The sequence below is a fragment of the Juglans microcarpa x Juglans regia genome, chromosome 6S (genome assembly GCF_004785595.1).
Source record: "Juglans microcarpa x Juglans regia isolate MS1-56 chromosome 6S, Jm3101_v1.0, whole genome shotgun sequence".
Taxonomy (NCBI): Eukaryota; Viridiplantae; Streptophyta; class Magnoliopsida; order Fagales; family Juglandaceae; genus Juglans; species Juglans microcarpa x Juglans regia.
Genome location: NC_054605.1, coordinates 3,527,039 through 3,547,136, shown reverse-complemented (window position 1 = coordinate 3,547,136; position 20,098 = coordinate 3,527,039). Strand labels below are relative to the sequence as shown.

The 20,098-nt window shown below is 38.4% G+C and overlaps 1 long non-coding RNA gene across 1 annotated transcript; it reads left to right on the top strand.

Moving 5' to 3' along the window:
* Window positions 1–208: 208 nt before the first annotated feature.
* On the top strand, window positions 209–11,536 carry LOC121237876. The gene is made up of 4 exons (XR_005935009.1): window positions 209–219; window positions 9,596–9,600; window positions 10,829–10,933; window positions 11,483–11,536. It is a non-coding gene; the product is annotated as an uncharacterized LOC121237876 (long non-coding RNA).
* The last annotated feature ends 8,562 nt before the right edge of the window (window positions 11,537–20,098 follow it).

The window sequence follows — 20,098 nt, the reverse complement described above, 5'->3', positions numbered from 1 at the left end:
TCAATGTAGCACCTGAATTGATGAGGTCATGGTGCTTTGAGGCCACTATTCCCCCTGCGCAAGATGACACAAGCTGATGAAGGCAATTTGAAATTTCAGCACCTTACACCACCACCCAATCCCAAGGGTTTAGGCCAACATTTCCATCCCTTTGCCTGCCTATAAAAATCCCCTTCACCCCCTTATTTCTCCACACCTCTCCTCCAAGTCGTCTCTTGAGTCTTGAGAGCATTTCTCCCCTTAGTGAGCAATAGAGTGAAACCAAGTGAAGTTCTTAAGAGTTCTCGAGTGAAGTGGTTTTGGGAGCTTTAAGGGCCACGAAAATTGTAAGTTTTCTTGCCCTTGATCTTAGTTTGCATTTCAAGTCTTGTTTTCAAGTGCTAGAGTGAATTTTGGTTAAGTTTAGAAAATGTTACCGATTCAAAACTAAGTTCATTATGGAAGGATTAAGTGTTTAAATTGTTTTAAGAGAAAATTTTAGCTATGTCATGCCTTAGCATATTTTGATATGACTTGTTAATGTCTTGGAATGATCATTGAAGGTTTGATCTTGAGATTAGAAGCATGCCAAGATAGGTTTTAAGTCTACCTTGTGTTGATCATCAAGTATGCATGGTTTTGATTAAATCATGCTTATTTTATGAAGTTTTGATGTATTTCACGTAGGCTTGATCAGTGAGCATTTAGAAGATCTTGTGATTTGGGTGAGAATGAAAATACATGTTTTGGGTGAATTTTGAAAGCATGCCTTGGTGATTTAGGCTAAGAGCATCATGCTTGATTAATGAATGATTAATGAAGATTAATGATTTTAGCCATGATTAAGTGTTGGGATGAACTTGCTCACCTAAGGTTTAGCTTTTATCATGTCAATAATGACTATATAGATTATTTGTGATTTAAGAAAATTGCATATGCTTGCATTCATAGGAATTAATAGTTGAAAGTACACTTAGGCGTCTACTAGAGTGCATGCCACGGGCTGTGTATGTTTGAGCTAGTTCCACTTTGAATTTTACAATTTTAAGGGTATAGATGGTTTTACAATATTAAAAATATGAGGTCCATGAAGTTTGGTTAAATTTGAGATTTGTTTGCAAATAGTGAAAAATTAAGGCCTCAGTGGCAATTTTTGAGAGTTTAGGGGTATTTTTGTGAATACCCATTTTGGAAACTTTTTGACTATGAATGTCTTCCATAGTAGTAAGTTATTTATGATTCTTGTATAAGTGCCGCATTCATTTTATAAATGTCATTTTGAGTATGAAACATCATATGATATATCACTAAACATTTGATTACTTGTTTACATAATATGTGAGATTTCACCATTTTTAGCGTATTGCATACAAATATCATTTTCACATGAAAGCTTGTTACATATGCACATGCCATGGAATACATTTTTCAAGTATAAGCATGAAAATGAATTTTGTCACGACCACAAAGCCTAGGATGAGGAATTATCCTAGTAGAACTCCTTTATCTACTCTGGAGTGAGTAAAAATGAAGTCGTAACCCCTGGGTTGACAAAGAACCGTCAATGGGTTTCGAATGGATTCTTTTTAAAGAATGCCAGAGCAAAGTCGTATATGGCACGTAATTTTGGTGGGTTGTGGCACTCCCAGCCTCTGCTTCGGATTTGGCGAAAACTTAAATGTTGGGACATGCAACACCGGGGTTACCTGCCCTTCGTACATGACAATTAAAATGCAATGCAGCTAATGATAACTAGTAGTGTGCAGTATATCGTAGCGGAAAGTCAACTTAAGTCAAATAACGGAACAATAGTCATGGTACCGAAGAACATAAAATCCCAAAATACTTCATATTCCATAAGAGTCATCAAAAGTAGTTATGAGTTTCCAAAAGCACTCCCAAAACAAGGGACCAAAACATTAAAGTGAAACAAAGAGTCATTTCCCAAAAGTGGTCCCATAACATTGATCTTTATCTTCAACGAGATTCAGGTTTCACTCGCTTCTCTGAAGCCTAGTCCTTATCTCGATTATTGGATCTTTTAAACTTTTCTTTTTGCTGAAGTATCTCAGTAATTGCTCGATCAATAGACTCATGGTGGTCCAAAATAGAAGGCTCGGTTGGGCCTAAGACCATTTTAGGCACGATCCTCTCTGGAGGAGGTGCCATCCTCTTACGCTTTGTCATTAGCACCTTCTTGATTTCCTATAATCACTTCTATCATTTCGAAAAGAGGAGAATGATAGTGGGAAAAATATAACAGTGAGATTTGGAGAAATCTCAGTAAGTAAACAGATAACATGCAACAAATATCATAAGCATATGAAAGCAAACTTAACAATGAATGCATGGACATGAGACTTTACTTATACATTTGACCTTTCAAAAAGACATCGTTTAAAACATGGCTTTCATACCTTTTTCTTTCATAAAACATTCTTTCTTCATTTCATACTTGTTCTTCAGACATACTTATGAGCTCAAGGTCTTTCTTGTCTTATAAGATATAATTGGATACCTCACGGCTCCCATATGCATCGTGTGTTTCCTGCTAGTTATCGCATCAACCATTGGTCATTTTGACCAAGGTAACTACGTCTTGTCTTTCATATTACGGTAGTACACTTTTCGCTACCACCATAGGTGTACCCATTAGCTTTAGGTGCGATCCTGCTCCAGTGTCTTTTTCTTTTAAGAACCATTCGAGATCTGCCGATAGTACTTCGCTGACCCAAGGGGATCCCTCCATTTTAAACACTCCTGAGAGAACAGAGGAGTTTCACTAGGACATTCCTCCATCCCAACATTTGGGGTCGTGATAAAAACTTTACTTTTAAAAGGACTCTTTTTCCTTTCAAAAGGTTTTCACAATCCCAATGCATGCGGCATGACAATGAAATTTAGACTGTCATGAGACACAAGAAATCCTGGAATGCTTCATCATAACTATATGACATTCATACATGCAATACATCTCGCGTTATGGCTTGAAAATATTAGAACATGCAGACATGTTCTTTATAACAATACTAGTGCATTGAACATCAACCAAAAAGACAAACATTCAACATTTTCCATGAAAGGGCCAAGACATACAAACCCTAGTATATCCAAGAATCATTTTTAGCTTATTAAACTTAAAACACCAATGATCATACTTCATCCATAGTGTTGGCTGAAACCTCTTATTTTTGAAAACATGCATTTCAATCAATTTTCATGAACTTAGAATCTTCTAATGTATTAAGCAAAACCTTTTACAAAGAACACTTATGGGTGGCCAAAACACCTAGTGGTCATAGACAACATTTTCAGGAGCTTAGTCCAATACAAGAATCCGAACCCTAATATGGCATGTATATGACATGTGAACTTCAATAGACATTCTATTCATACATTAGATAATCACGTTAAGAAGAGATTACAAGACATGGAAGAAATATCAATATCATGAACATTCACACAAAACTAAGCAATCAACAAGTTCACATGTCATATACACAAAAAATCCAAGTACAAGTTAGAAGTATACTTACAAAAATCTGAAGTATATATATATATATATATATATAGCAAGCAAGCTGAAAATTACATACAATACTAGTTAGGTTCATCTTTCAAGAAAATCCTAACCTATGTGTTTAAGTGTAGAGCTCTTCACATCTTTTCCCAAGAAAAAGATTTCAAACTTTCGGACCCTTCTCCCCTGAAACTAAAACTTAACTTCAGCAAAACCCTAACTCATAGAAACACTAGAGCTGTGGCCTTTATCCTAAAAAACATCATGCTCTAAGGCTTAAAACTAGTAGGGTTATATTTATCTTTCTTTGAAGAAAAGCCATAATCTAACCATGTGAGTGTAGGTGTGGGTTCATATGGAAGAACCTTTCAAAATATGAGCTAACTCTTTCTAGCTCAAATGTGTGTGTGTGAGCATGAGTTCTAGATGAATTTGCTAGAAACCGAAACTCCATCCCCTTAAAACTGTGCGTGTGTGTGTGTGTTGGAAGGGTGAGGTTAGCTTCATACCTTCTATGATTCCTCTCTTGGAAGTATCTTCTCACTTTGCTTATTCTCAAAAGCGTGCTTGGCTGAGAAGGAAGTATTGTGGAGTGTTTGGATGGTGAGAATGTGATAGAAAGTTGGAGAGAAAATGATGGTCAAATACTTCAAGAGCAATTCACAAAGTGACTAAAAGTCCTAGGGTTTTTGGCTTCTTCCCCTTTTATAGACACAAAAAGCTTCTTGCATGAGCCAAGCTTATGCATGGATGCCAAGTGACGTGTCACCCTATGACCTCTTCCTCTAGCTCATCATTTGATTGTTTTGAAAACCAAAAGCACCTTTTTGATGTGGCACCTTCTTCCTCCAAAATCGAAGCTTCCTTCCTCTTTTGGCTTCTATTTCATGTCTTAGTTCAATGAATCTTGTGGCTATATGGTCTTTTATCAAGCTCATATCTTCTCCAATCTCTTACATGTGTGCATGAGTGCCAAGTGGCATTTGAGGAGTGTGTGTGTGTGTGCATGGGCTATCGAAAACATCCCTCTCTTCCCTAGGAGATCTTCTTTCACCACACTTTTGGACAAGCATGTGATTGGTTCAATTTTGCACAAAAACCCTTGCCCTAGACATCCACCTCAAGGAGTTCTTACACAAGATCTTCCAAGACAAATTTTTTACCTACCTTTTCGCATGTATGACACATGGCAAAAAGCAAACCTTCTTTCTCCATGGTTGTCGTCCATGGCCTCTTGGCCTTCCCTAGGCTCCACTTTTCCATAACCTAAGCATTCCCTTCTATCTCTTTCCCATAGTGACAAGTGTCACAAAGCTTCTTCTTACAAGCAAAACCTCCACGTATGCGTGACACATGGCAAGAAAATAGTTGATCCTCCCATGGTAGACGTGTAAGCCAAACCCTAGATCCAACTTACCTCTTCCTTATTTCCATCTAGATTCATCAAGTCCTAAACACAAGCTCTATTGGATGACAAGTGGCATGCTATAACTTGAGTTGGGCGTGAGCCCTAGTTCCATTGGGCTTCAAAACCCTAATTTTTTATGAAGGCCGAAACTCTCATTGGCTTATGTTAAAAAAAGAAAAGCAAATATGTATTTGCTTACACAAAAGCCTCGAAAGTCTTGGTCGTCACATGGGTGCATATGTTATGATGTTGTGTTATGATGAAATGTTATGACCAATGCATTGGGAATGAAGTTTGCAAACAAAGACGTAGTGTCAACATGTGTTATGCTACGATCACTGGCAGGTGCTCACAGTGCATATGGGAAACCAAGTTGCTACCATACATATGTTAATGATGGCTTTAATAATGATGAAATGTTATGATTTTTGAAAGCATTGAGGTATGAAATGTTCTCTTTCGAAATGTCATGTTTTTTAAATGAGAAAGTGAAAATGTTCTCTGGAAGAGAAAGTGCATCAAAGTTTTTTAGAGAATGTTGAGGAACCTGGATGGGAGACAAATATGGAATTTTTTTTTTTTGCATATAATTGCATGCATCTCATGTTTATCATTAATCATGCATATCTTATCTCTGTGCAAGTTGGTTGTTTAACTTATTAAGATTTCAAGTAAATCTCACCCTTATGGACCCATTATCATTCCTCTCGGAATGACAAAAATTGTGTAAGGACTAGTAGAGGAAGAACATGAAGGACCGCTGGATACAGATGGGTGAAGAGGAGCCAGACCATGAGCGAAGACTATATATAATTTTGATGCTTATAAGCATTATCTCTTCATACTTCAGAGCATATGAAATAGTTGATATAACAATAGAACTTGTATTAAGTATTTTGTATTAAGGAAATTCTATCCTTAAGTTTGAACTTATGATGTTTAATAATGCTATTGGGATATTTTAGTTTATTCTTGCATGAGTTATAACTAATCACCCTTATTCCGCTGGAATTATTGCATATTGCTAGTTGCATACTAGGATGTATTGCGTATTAACTATCATGAAAGGGGGTATATAACCTTGTGTTGTATTTCCCGTCGCTCCAAGTGTCTGTTACATCCCAAGCTAGGGTTTGGGGGCATCATAGAACTACCGTGTCATATTGAATGCTCACGATAAAGGTGTTACGATCTGCCTGAGCATCTTTATATATGACGTATTCATACCCGATCAAAGGATAGGCAATGTGATCTGGTGACTAGCTGCGAGTCCACAATTCATAGGAGTAGTCGCGAGGTGTCCATACATTGTTATACTGAATAAGTGTATAAATGATTAAAATGAAATGACACATTGTTTCAAGTTCAATGATTTTGAAAAGAAATCTAGATGTGAGAAAAATATGTTTTGACAAAATTGCACGTTCATGCTTACGTTATCTCGGTACATTGTTTCAAGTTCACTGTGGTAGTTTACACCATTAACATTCCCCTTGTAATGGTAGAAGTTGTAACAATAGAGGATAGCAAGTGAGATAGACGAATGGCCTAATGATTAAGGATGAGAACACCATAGAAGCCCGCTATAGGATAGCCGATACTTATGTGGAGGCTGTTTCACTCTTACTAAAGGATATCCAATACCTCTTCATCGGAGACTATGTATCGCATTGGACTCCCGAAGGGGATGAAGCCCTCACCTTTGAGAATCATTTTGACTATATCCACAAATACCTAAAAGTCGTCTTGATGTGTCTTTTCGAGGTCCATGAAATCTTATGAGCTCTTGGATGTTATCTTAGTCTGATACTTGATGATTTTGGAAGGGTCAAGGTTTTAAGAACTTAACTTATGTATGGAACTTTCAAACAATTATTTTTGGGATTAATAGCACTTGTTTTGGGATTAATGGAACTTTCTCAAACCATTACTAGTTTAATTATTCCCCTGTTATTATTGCATATTGCTAGAAACATGCTAGGTGCATTTCATATTAACTGTCCTGTGTGAGGGGTGTGTAACCTTGGGTTGCATGTCTCTATGCTTCAGACACTGTCCAAGCCCAATCGGCGTTTTTGGACATCACATGAAATAAGAGATTTATTAAAATTAGAAATAATAAAACTATCAAAGTTCCAGAATCTATAATTCTTAGAATAATATTTGCAAATTTGTCCCTTAACTCTTCAAAAATTGAAAATATAGCCCTAAACTTTCACTATTTTCATTTCAGCCCAAGTTTCACAGAACTTTACAAACCATGTGTATTTCTTATTCTAAATCCATTTTTTACCTTAGAAATTAGTGAATCGTGCAATAACCACAAGAAACTTACCAAAACTAGAACTTATAACACATAACGTAGCAAATTTGATTTAGGCCTAAGATCATATGGAAACCTCTTGATCCGCAAGTTAACACTTAAGAACATTCTAAATCAAAGCTTAATAACATGTCAACACCTTAGATTCATGTTATACATCACCATATCTTCATCATATAACTTAACTAACACAAACACACCATCAAATATCACAACCCGAGACTTTACATGATGTTCCTAGCCTTTCCTTTGCATATGAACACTAAGATCACATGTCCTAATTTCTAGCATGCGAAGTGCTCAATCCTAGATGTCATGACACAAGACTAAGCAAATAATTCATGATATAGATGAAACTTCAAACATTATCCAAACCCTAAAACCGAAATCATGATTCATTCTTAATCTAAAATATTGGACTAGATCCTTAAATAACATGTTGTTTTTTAAAATATACACCCATGATCACTTATAATCGGCCTTTAACTAAGCCTATATCATAATACTAACTCATGCCATTGCTACATTTCAAGATTAACACAAGCCAATATCTAGAAACCTTAAGCTTGCATCGAAATCATAAAACTCAAATGAAATCAAATCAAGACTCAGTTTTATGACTCAAATCAAAACTGAACATGTTGATCTAACTTCCGATGAAAATGAGTATGAAAGATCTACTCATGAAATCAAAGCTTTGATGCACACAAGAATCAACTCTCCAAGGATGCTTACACTAGCTCTCGGGTTCACTCTCTTCTAAAGGATTTAAAGAAAATTTCATCACAAGACCTTGTGTTACTATTGGTGAGGCATGGGATGAAAAGAGGAATGGAAGGGGAAGTTATAAGTCTTGGTTTGTAGAAGTAAAATGAAGAGATGGGGAGGTTTGATTCTTGGTAGTCCTCAATGACAACTTCAGCTTGTCATGTGTGTGTACAGCTTTGTGTAATGAGCATCATTAACCATAGGTCAATAACTCGGCTAATGGGAAGGGTACAGAGGCAACTAGGTTCACATGTGAAGGTCAGATGGGGTTTTTGCGATGACCCAAGTTTGTCTAGACTTGGCCTTTAGAATTCGTTCTAGGTTGCCATGGCATTTTAGGAGCCTTAGTTACTTTGGAAGGCCTTAGAGTCTTTGATTTAGTAAGTTGAGCCCAAGAGGAGAGTGACCTTACATTACCTTGTAATTTTCGGCCCTATTTAGAAAATAGGCCCAATGGCTTTAGGCCCATGACCTAAATCTTAAGTCACTAGTGCTATGTGTCAGGTAAATGTTACACTAAGAATCTAGCCTTGATAGTGGAATAAGAGGGAGAGAGAAATGTAGGAAAGAACCAAGAAGTGGCTTGCATGCCTACCCTAGAAGAATTGTCACTTGTTAACTTGTTAGAAACCTTCTAGATGAATCAAGGGGCAAAAGGAACCTAGGAAGACTAAGGGATTTTTTGCTAGCCCATCTTCCCACACGCCTAGCCCATTGTCTTGTCCAAAATTCGAGTTCCAAGCTAGATTTCTTGGGAATGGAAGCTTAGGGAAGTGAAATAGAGCTTGTCTAGAAAACCTACATGGGAAATTGAAGGGAGGCACAAAGGATTACGAATTTGGTCAGTTTTTGCCAAGTGTCAAGCATGCACTAAGCTTCTAGAAGAATAGGTGAATGGACTTTTGTATCAAGGACAAATATGCCCTTAGGGTTTCGGCTAGCACACTCCTAAGCACCCCATTCACTTGCCACTTGTCATTTAGATTATTTTGGACCAATGGCACATGAAAGGTCACCTAGGGAATGGGCACTAGGAAGATGAAGCATCAACTTTGGAAAAGAAGGAGTGGATAGCTTGGGCTATGACACATGCCCAATGCCATTTGTCATCCATGCCAAAGGTTACTTGTTGGGAAAAGGAAGAGGCATGAGATGTCTTACCAAGCTATCCTTGATGAAATACTCACTTGCTTAAGAAAAGGAAGGGAACAAAGGGCAAAAAAAAGGAATTTTGGCCAAGGAAGGAGAAACCCTACACGCCACGCCTAGATGTCCCTTCCCAATGCAATCCAAGTGGGGAATTCTAATAGGCATTTTTGGCAAAAGAGAAAGGGGAAGAAGAAACCTATGTCACATGTCACACATGCAAGGATTTTGGAAGCAAAAAGGAGGGAAATGAAGAGTCTACTATAAAAAGAAAAGGGTACACGCCAAGGGGCTTTTCCCTTGCCATTTTTTAGAAATTGCATGAACTCTCACTCCCTCCACACAATTCTCACATGTTCACTTAAAGGTTCTCTCACTTTCTCGTATTTTCTTTCCAACCAAACAAGGAGGATCCTTTTAAGAAAGAGGATTTCGGCACCATCAAGGATAGACAAGGTAAGAATTGGTTTCCTCTTAGTTTTGCATACACACATCACTTTCTCAACCCTAAAATGAGATTCAAATCTCATTGGACTTCAAGAATGATAGAACACCCACACTTTCTACCAATTTCTTGAAAAATGACTTAGGGTTTTCAAGAAACCCTTGAAGTTGGTTAGCGGGGGAAGTTCATCCTCCATGATTTCGACCACCACATGTATTTTTGCTTTATCTTAGGTTTTTTTTTTTTACTTCATGAATAAAATGAAGGGGTTTTAACCCAGAAACCCTAAATGTCGAGTGGTTTGAGATCAAGTGATGCCCTAGAAATCTTCACACACTCAAGAACATGAGATAGGGTTTTTAGTTACTCTTTCTAATATAGTATGTTCGGATTTATAGCTTGCTAGTATTTCTTTACACGGATTTTTGTAAGTATACACTCAATTTACTCTTGGTTAATATTTGTATATATTTGTTTAAATCCTTTCATTATTGTGTTTGCTTACTCTTGATGGTTTGCTATCTCTTGATTGTTTATTTTAAATATGCTAATATGATCTTGAGTAAATCTATGGAAGGAGTTATATGCTTTGGATTTGTGACAAAAATGCCATGAAATACTCCTATAAGTTTCAGTTTTTACTTGATTAAGGTTGATGGTTTATGCAATATGATATTTTGGTTTGAGCATGTTGTAACACCAGGGCTCTAGGCCCAGCCCGTTTGGAGTCAGCCCGGATGCATGGAGTCCAGCCCACAAGCGCATGATGTGAGACCCGAGCGGCGTCGTTTGGGTGAAGGTTATTTTTTCCCTTTCACGCCGCACTGTTCTTCGTCTTCGCGGTTACAGCCTCTGCTTATCATTTTCGTATCTCACTCACCCGTGCTCACCAACCCACGACTCCAGCAGTTGATTTTCATCTCCTTTCACACTCAAGGTTCGGTTTCACTCACTTTTATAGATTTCTCAATCGGGTTCTCTGATTGTTTTTCTTCTTCTTCATCTCTTCACCGTGCGCTCAACTCAAGGTTTTGAAACTGTAAATTTTTTTTTTCACTGCAGATTTGTTTGACTTCTTGAACAGAGATTGGTAACTCCTCTCTTTTGTTTTATTTTATTTTATTTCTTCTCCTTCCTTCTTCTTTCGGTTTTACTCGTATGGGTCTCCTTACTATTTTCGGTTTCTGCCCTGTTTTGATCACACAGACACACTCAGATTCTCAAACTTTCCTTGTGTAGGTCACTTTCTCTTTCACTAGAGATTTCTGTGAATATTTTTGGACGTGAATTTGCAGTGACCCATTCGAAGCGGTTTGGAGTTTTGGGATTTGTTTTTCTCTTGGGGTAAGTTCCCCGAAACTTTTGGTAGCTTTTGAATGATAGGTTTGGACTGTGAAATGTAATAGAGTTACTGTTTTAATGGTGGTTGAGTGTGATGGAATTTTTTTTGTTGAGGAGTATGATTTTTGGATGGATTTGTGAGACTGTTTTGGACTATTATTTGAGACTATTTAGTGTATATTGATGGGTGTTTTGGAGCTAGTTGTATTGGATTTTTATGCAAGTCTTCAATTGTTCAATGACTAGAATATTGATGCTTGCACTGAAATTATTTTATTAGAAGGCTGGAAGTGAAGTTTGGTTTGGGTTATGTTTTAATTATTGGAGTTGCTGTTGTTGGTTTTGGAAATAATTATAGTTGGTTTGGTGTTAATAGAAGGTGATGGCTGTTTTGGGTTTTAAATGCGAATGGTTTGAAGAGAGAGTTGTTCGAGTTTAATTGTTAGGATAGTTATTGAGCTGTGAAGGGACTGTTTTGATTTTTTTACTCAGTAAATAGTAGCCTACTAGATTGGTTATTAAATGTTGGATATATGTTTTTTTTTTGTTTAGGTGGTGTTACTATTAGAGTTCCGGCTCAAGGTGTTGATAATACGAAGAAGTCAGGTAAGCGGGGTTCATATACTAGTTTTGCATAAAACAAATAAAATGAGGTTGACTTTGAGAATAAATGTGTTTATTTTTTTTGAAAAGAGATGATCTGAAAACAACCTCAGATGTTTATTCTGCATATGCATAAATTCTACATAAGAGAAAGTGTTTTTTCTGTCATGACTGGTGTAGACATGAGCTAGTTTTGTGCACTTTGTTTCTGAACTATGTAAAAGAGCGAATAAGGAATTCTAAAAGTTTTGTTATGAACAAATGAGAATATTTTGTTTATGTTTATCTCAAACATGTGAAATGATCTGAAGCTTTTCAGTGTTTTGTTTTGATGTGATGTGTCATCTGAAATCCTTGGCATGAAGTTCTGATTCTATATATGATTGTAATCGGATTTTCGATGAAATCCATTCTGTTTCTGTTAAGGCCCAGCCACGGGTATAATGGTGGTTTATAACCCTACCACGGGGGTGAAACATGGTATACGGCCCAGCCACGGGTATAATGGTGGTTTATAACCCTACCACGGGGGTGAAACAGGTATACGGCCCAGCCACGGGTATAATGGTGGTTTATAACCCTACCACGGGGGTGAAACATGGAAAATGGCCCAACCACGGGTATAATAGTGGTTTATAACCCTACCACGGGGGTTAAACATGGTATTGTCCCGATGTGATATTAAACGATGATAAGATTATAATGTTTAAGTTTAGAAATGCCAATGGATTCTCTTTTTGGAATAAGTATATTTTTCTGAAAATTTCGCTCTAATGTTTTTGTACAAGTTTTGTTTCTGCATTCTGAAAGTAAATGTTTTGTTCGGCTTATCAAATGTTATAAATGCTCATGTTTACATGCTAGTATATGCTCTCTGCTTGCTGAGTTGTTGATAACTCACCCCGTTAATCTTCATAATATTTCAGATGACATCGATGGCTCAGCTGAAGATCAGTATTAGAATCTATGGAGAAGATTTGCATTGATTTGTTGTTGGGTATCTCATGATATTAGTGTTGGTGTTGGAGGTTAATTATCTTTCTTAAGTTTGCTTCAATGGATTTAGACGGTTTATGGAGACTATGTTAATGTTTTATTATTTCTAGTTGTTATTTGAGACATGAAGAAGAGTTGATTTTATTTGGGTTGTTGGATTGAATATTGGATAAATGAGTTTATTTGATTTATTTAATTGAAGTATTTACGTTTGATTTGAGGTTTGAAAAATGGATATATTCTTAAATTTGGAAGTACTCTAGCCTTGTTAGAGCTGATTATCAGGTTTTATGAGTTAACTCTCCGGACCCTTGGGGTTGGGGCGTTACACATGTCTTGGAAGTTTCAGACCTTGGTCCAAAACCTATGATTTCATGTTTTGTTTTACTATGCCTTGATTTCTATATTATATGCTTGAAGTTTGGAATATGTTTAAGTGATGTATCTTCATGTTTTTGGGCCCATGAGTTTCGACCTAAGCAAGTTCTCATGATTCCATGTATGTGTTTTGATATCTCACATGGTTTATGTTATCATGCAATGAAATGAACATGTTATGCTTGGTTAGTTCATATACTGCATGTAACGTCCGTCTTTGTGGCAGGACTTTTTATAAAATGATTTAGAAAGGATGACGGAAATTACCGTTCAATTTAAATTTATTTACTTCCGTACCCAGGGTGCAAGACTCTGCATTATAAAATAAAATGTTCTTTGAGAATAAAAGAGGTTTACAACGGAAAACATCAATTTTAACAATAAAAAGGCCTTTCATACAGTTAAAACACTCATACCTAGACTTCTGTGCTCTTTCCCTTGGGCCGTGTCTGTCCTGACGTGTACGGCTCATTCAATTCCTGTGGGGGGATAAGGCATACATAAAAATTAAAATGAGTCGATGACTCGTAAGCATTACTTCATACAGTTAAAATATAATGACATAGGTTTTCATTCATGCATTCATCATACCATACATACTATACGTACATGCATGCGTACGTTCATTTGAAAACATCACTGGATGAGGTTTTTCTTTAAAGAAAAATGGGCTTTCTCTTCGTAAAACGTCTCTCCAGTCAGTGCCTTCATTTCTTAAAGAATGCGATGCATTCATACATTTATACGTTCTTTCTTATTACTTTCATTGGTCAGTACACACTGTTACGCCCTGTGTGTTGGGGTTAGCAGTCTTCTGTTGGACCCGGACTCCGCCAGTGACCACTGGTTGGGAATCCCTTTTAGTCAGGGGCAACACTGGGTGCACTACCAGCACTACCTACCCGGCATTGCAATCTGCCTATTCATTCGGTACCCTTTTCATTTATTCATGAGGTCATTACGTATTTTGATACATTAAACATCCAGTCCTTTCAGTGTTTCTTTCAGTCTATTTCAGGTCTATCTTTCATTTAACAGTTCATTCATGGAAAATGTCATTTAAAAGCATGGGCTTAAACATCGTCTTTCATGGCATCACTTAAAACATCTGTTCGTGGCATCCTTAAAACATCAGTTCATAGCGACCTTTTAAAGCAACATACTTTCTTTGCGTCGTTCAAAGCATCTGTTAAAGCTCAAGGCATGGGCCTCAACATTTCTTTTCATGGCAAACACATGCGTACAATTAATACTTTTGGGTGCATAAAAAGGGGCTGCCAAGGAGGGGCCGTACATACTTATACCTTTGAATATTTAGTGTGTTTTTGCATAACATATTTCGTGTCGTTTCGTAAGGCATCGTAAAGAAAAGCATTTTGTTTTCATTTCTTATATTTTAGAAAGCTCTAGAAGAGTATGAATGCAATACTTACCTGAACTCCATACTTCTTTCATATCATGTACTCCATTCATGTGCGTGTCAGATGGCAACCTACATGCATACACATAACCTTAACGTCATTCTCTATCTAATGCATAAGCAACTTAAACTAGAAATAGAGCTACACATCACTTGGAACACTCTCCTTCTATCCCGTGCTCTTTTATGCCTTTTACTATGTTAAAACCTTCAGGATCCACTTACGGTCACTACATCTTCCAAACTCAAGGTCTTACCTCGAGTGCCCATCCACTAAAGTGAACCTATGATTCACCTTAGGATTAAGACACTAAGACCTTTATCTTACTTTTCCTATTGACCACATTCTAACTAATGATTCCGACCGACGGAGTCACACATCCCTATCCTACACAATACACCCGTCACTACCTGCATGCACCTTAGCTCATACTAAATTCTCATTCCCATCCATACACGCCACAGGGCTTTACGCCAACTCTGAGGCTTAAGCACAGTATAACCATGCTTAGGACAGATTACCCATTACATCTGGTGAATCCGTCCGACAAATGTGTCTCACCAGATTACACATATACTTTACCCCTTTATCACCTAAGACCAACATATAATATGTTGATCACATGCTCATAGGGACAGGCACCATACTTTGATACCAACCTTCTCTTAACCCGACTAGCAGAACTCTTCATGCTACCCGTCCCTTTTGACAGTTCATCCCAACATTTAACACGACAAGACTCCATTCACAACTATGTCTTATGTCACATCGTATAGCTCAAGACTACTCCCAAGCTACACCGTGACCTTGTCATGCCACCCGACATCCCGCTACGTCATTTCTGCGCCAACTCCTAACTCATTACGAGTACGGTCCCTCATGTACTCCTGTCACATCGTGACATCTCGTCACGTTCTTGCTACGCTCATTTCTACACTAACTCCTCATCCATCACAAGCACAACTAACACATACTCCCAGCCATAAGTCAATCACGGTGACACTTGTCACCTCAGACTATAGGCCACATCGCAGCTACTTCGGGACACTGTTCCATAGTTCTTGACACTATTCACCATGATCTACGCCCATCAACCACACAGTCATCCTTATCATTACAACACGCCACATGGTGTGTTGCTGCACCTCATGGAGTACACCCTACATGTACTCCTTTCATACACGCTATGCCACATCTCTACTACGGCATACACGCCATATGGTACATCACTCCACCACATAGAGTACACTCCATGTGTACTCCCTTCACATACTCTATGCCATACAGAGTACACTCTGCATGTACTCTTTCCATTCCACATTACGTCAGGAGGGTATATTTAACAGATACTCTCCTTATCCCACACTACGCCACGAGAGTACACACTCTCTCTTCCCAATCCACATGACGCCACACTACCATTACAGCACATACTCCCCAACCACACTTCACAGTACATTCCACAATCTAATCAACTAACAAATAACATAATTAATGCGGAATAAAGGGTTATACCATCGACGGGATAACCCGTGCATTGCTCACTGACTGTCACAGTCAACGACGTTGGAAGGTTCGTACGTGATGGCTAACCCACGTACAGTGGCTATTTGGGCGTATGGGAGCTGTTTAGGTCTTGGGCTAGGCTAGGGGAAACTCAAGGTGGCATCGTGGTGATCTTGGGGTGGCAGTTTTGTGGTGGCTGAAGGCTTCTTACGACGACGAGGGTTGAGGCCATGGATCTCAACTATGGAAATAGAAAGGGAGCTTGGCTAGCTATGGCGGGGCATGGAAGGGCTGAAGGAGGTGTCGGGAGGCAAGTGGTGGCGTCTGGGAGGTGGTACAATGGCCTACAACGGCAGATCTGGCCGTGAGGTCGAGGAGAAGCCATGGGAGAGTGAGGGTACTTGTGGAGGCTAGGGGGCTCGACTGGGCCTGGGGAGGCTATGGGGAGGTCGCTGATGGCCAGAGGAGACTTCGGTGGTGGTGCGGTGGCCTGGGTAGCCGCGCATGGCTTTGCAAGGGTGATAAACCCGTGCGTGAGAGAGGGCTATGGACTTCGGGTCAAGGAGAGGAGGAAGGGAGAGGGAAAGGGAAGCTCATGGTGGTGCTCAGTGGTCGTGGGTAGCCGCGTACTGCAGCGCAAGGAGGAGAAATGGGTTTTACCTATTTCGGTTGCTTATCGTGAGGAGAGAGAGAGGGCTGCGCGTGGGGGACTGGCTTTGGTGATGGAAGGTCGCCAGCGTGGGAGGTGGCTGTTGGTGGTGGCAGTGAGGTTGGGCGGCGCACGGCGGCGCTGGGCTGGAGGAGGAAGAATCGGGTGAAAGGGAGGAGAGAGAGAGAGGGAGGAAAAAGTGAGGGAGAAGAAATAGGGCTTGTGTATTTAATCCAGACCCCTCATCTTGGGATCCTCAAAATGATCTAACGGTGGAGGATTAAAACACTAATTTGAAAATACGTAAACATTAACTTAATTAAAAGTACTGAGGGGAATTAAGGTAGAATATTATTTAAACTAAACTTTAGTTTATAAAATAATATTCCTTCATCATTAATAAATATTGAAGTCTTATTTAATATCTTTAAAAGAATAAAACCAATTAATGAATTAGAGTTTTCAACATAATTTAAATCCCATAATATTTTAAATAACTGAAATCTTTTTAATAATAATTTTAAAATGATTTCCAACAGTTATAATATTTTTGGGGCTCTTCAAAAATATTATAATTGTCATATTTAAAATCAAGCTTAGTTCAATAACACTGGAAATACCTCATATAAATATTTCTAGTACATTTAAAACACTAGGCGTACTTTAGAATTAACATAATATCTTTAGAACACGCCATCGAGGTTCGACATCAGAAAGAAGAAGCGTTATGTCAGAAGGAAGGAGCGGGGTGTTACACGGCATTTCACATGTCATATGTCAAAATGTAAGTACGCATATTATAAGTCTCATGTCGCATGTATTTGGGAAAAAAGTGTTTTCAAATAAAAGTATTTTCAAATAAAAGAATTTATAAGTTTTATCATGACCCCAAGTGCTAGGGCAGGGGAATGTCCTAGTGGAACTCCTTTGTCCACTCTGGAGTCCACTTTGGATTGCTTAAGAATAGAGTGGTGGCCCTTGGGTCGACAAAGTACAATCGACGAGCCTTGAATTGATTCTTTTCAAAGGATGCCGGAGTGAGGAAGCCCCTAACGCTAGTGGGTGCATAAGGCATGTAACTCGATGATGTAAGGTCGAGTTAATATGAATCACTATTTATGACGTATTCATAACGGTGTATGGATCATTGATGTTGCGGTAACTAGCAGGAACATGCAATACCAAGGAGAACTGTGTTATGTCCACTCTCTGAGCAAGAATATGAGCTTATGTGCTAAGGATCACTCGATGCAAATCTTCTGATATGTTCTGATAAGGCAAGTTTTGATTAAGATCATGTGATTAAGAAAAAGTTAAGAAGTTTTTCTGAAAAGCTAAAGTCTCTGTTAGAAGTCTTTTGAAAATGGTCAAGTACACAAGTCAAGTTCTGGTCAAAGGCATAAGTCAAATACATGTCTATGCACACATTTCATGATATACCTTTTGTATGCTTGTGTTAATTGTGCTATATTGTATGATTACTTGCTGAGATTTCTTGAAATCTCATTGTGATAGTTTTCACAACCGGAATGGTAGAAGTTGTTACAGGTACCCCAGAAACCCAAGAAACATAAACCTAGATGGTTTGTTGATAGAGGACAAGTACACTATTCAAGCTCGTCATGACTATACTGCTGATGCATTAAAACATACACTAAGCTTCTAAGGGATATCCTAAGTAGTATTAGTGAGACCGATATTGATGCTACGATCTATCAACCATCTAAGAATCTAAAGTTTTGGTGGAATATGGACTACCTGTCTACTTATTTGGAGTGAGTCTCAAAGGCCTCTACTGATGCAAAGGCAATAGCAAAAGATTTAGGTTTGATACCGCCCGAACCTCAGCAATCCCATGGGGTCTTTTGGTATCTGTCTCCTAATAGGACAATGGTTATGGAGAGTATGAGAACTTAAGTCATTTTGTGGGGAAAAAAAAAAAAAAAAGGAAAATAGTACTTACGGTTTTAGACCTCAACTTTTGTGGAACTATGTTTTGAGGAGGTCCCCTGTTTTGGGGGTTTTAAACTATACTCTATGATTAGGGATGTTATATCTTTATGATACATGTTTATGTTTCAGGCAGTGTTTGGGATATGATATTAGTACAATGTCATGAGCTTTGCAATTGCTTATCATGTTGCATAGTTTATTCAACTTTTACTATTTTTCCGCTACTATGTTATTACATGCTGCTAGTGTACTTAGGTGTATAGTACATTATCTGTCATGTACGAGGGGTGTGTAGTATTGTGTTATATGTCCTGATGTCTCAATCACCGTCCAATCCCAAGCGGGGGCTAGGGGCGCCACAATTTCAGTTCCCCAAAGAAAACCATATGCAGTTGCTATTTTCTACACCAAGTCAGTCCAACGTCTCTTTCTCAATTTTGCTCCATTATGTGTATTGACTTTAAGCTTTTGCAAGTGTTGTCAAGTTTGCTTCCCACTGTGAAGATAAACAACTGACTGATGGCCAAATGGATGTGATTTGCAAAAAAGAGAAGGAAGGTTTTGGATGCGAACAAGGTACATGGCGTCCTTTATCCTTGCTTCACTTCCTCCTATTGCTATGACATGTGTGGGGCAATTGATTAGGTGAACAGGTGAGGGTTTTTATATTCTTTTCCAATCCTTAATTGCAACTCTAATGAGTTGTGAAGAGGCTGAGGTTTGCAGAGAAGTGAATTGAAAGAGACTTGCTGCATTTGGCTGCAAACATCTCCCTTCATTGAGTGCTCTTTACTCGACAATGGCATGACTATAGGCTCTCAAATCAATGAGAGATGGGTTCAATTGCATAAGATCAGAAGGGATAAGCTTCGAGAGATTCGGTTGCACATGTCCCTTCTTGCTTAGTGTAGTTTCAATGTGACAAGGGCTGGGCCTATATTCTCATGAAATCATGATATGCTCTTATAGATTCTTAGGGCAGGAAATATGTTTTAATGTCATGATGGGGGCTAAGCCTGGTAGAAAAATCACAAGGCATGATGGGCTTGACAATTCCATGTGCTTGTGTGGGTGTGTTTTTGTAACATACGGGTCCAAATTTAGGGCTTAAAACTAGTACTTTATATTTATATTATTATTGTTATTGTCTTTATTATTTTACTATCATTTTAGGAAATATGTTATCTGATTTATTAAAACAGTAAAGAACCCTATCAAAATCTTTGTATAGTTATCAATTAGTTTCCATATTAGATTAGTTTCCTAGTTTGAAACTACAACTTGACTATTCAAAATCCTCTTAGAATCCATATCCTTGTAGGAATACTTTTCCATGTGTAGCCAACTTCAAACCCTAGCATATCTACTGATGACTCACACTGCTCCCCTCCCCATCATCTATAAACCCCACGAAAATCCTCTGTTTTAAACACGTTGAAATACCTAAAGGAAGAACACTTTTGCATAAGCCTTATTTTCTGCCCAACCACCGTCGACCACCCTAGGACGTCGGAGCACCACCCACGATGCCAAAAACTACCAGCCAACCAAGCCCCGTCACGCCCATTCCCTTCCGGTAAGCCCATCACTGGCAGCCCCCATTTTCTCTCCCTAGTGTTTTTTGGTTCGATAGTTCTCTCTCTAAACTCACCCTCTCTCTTG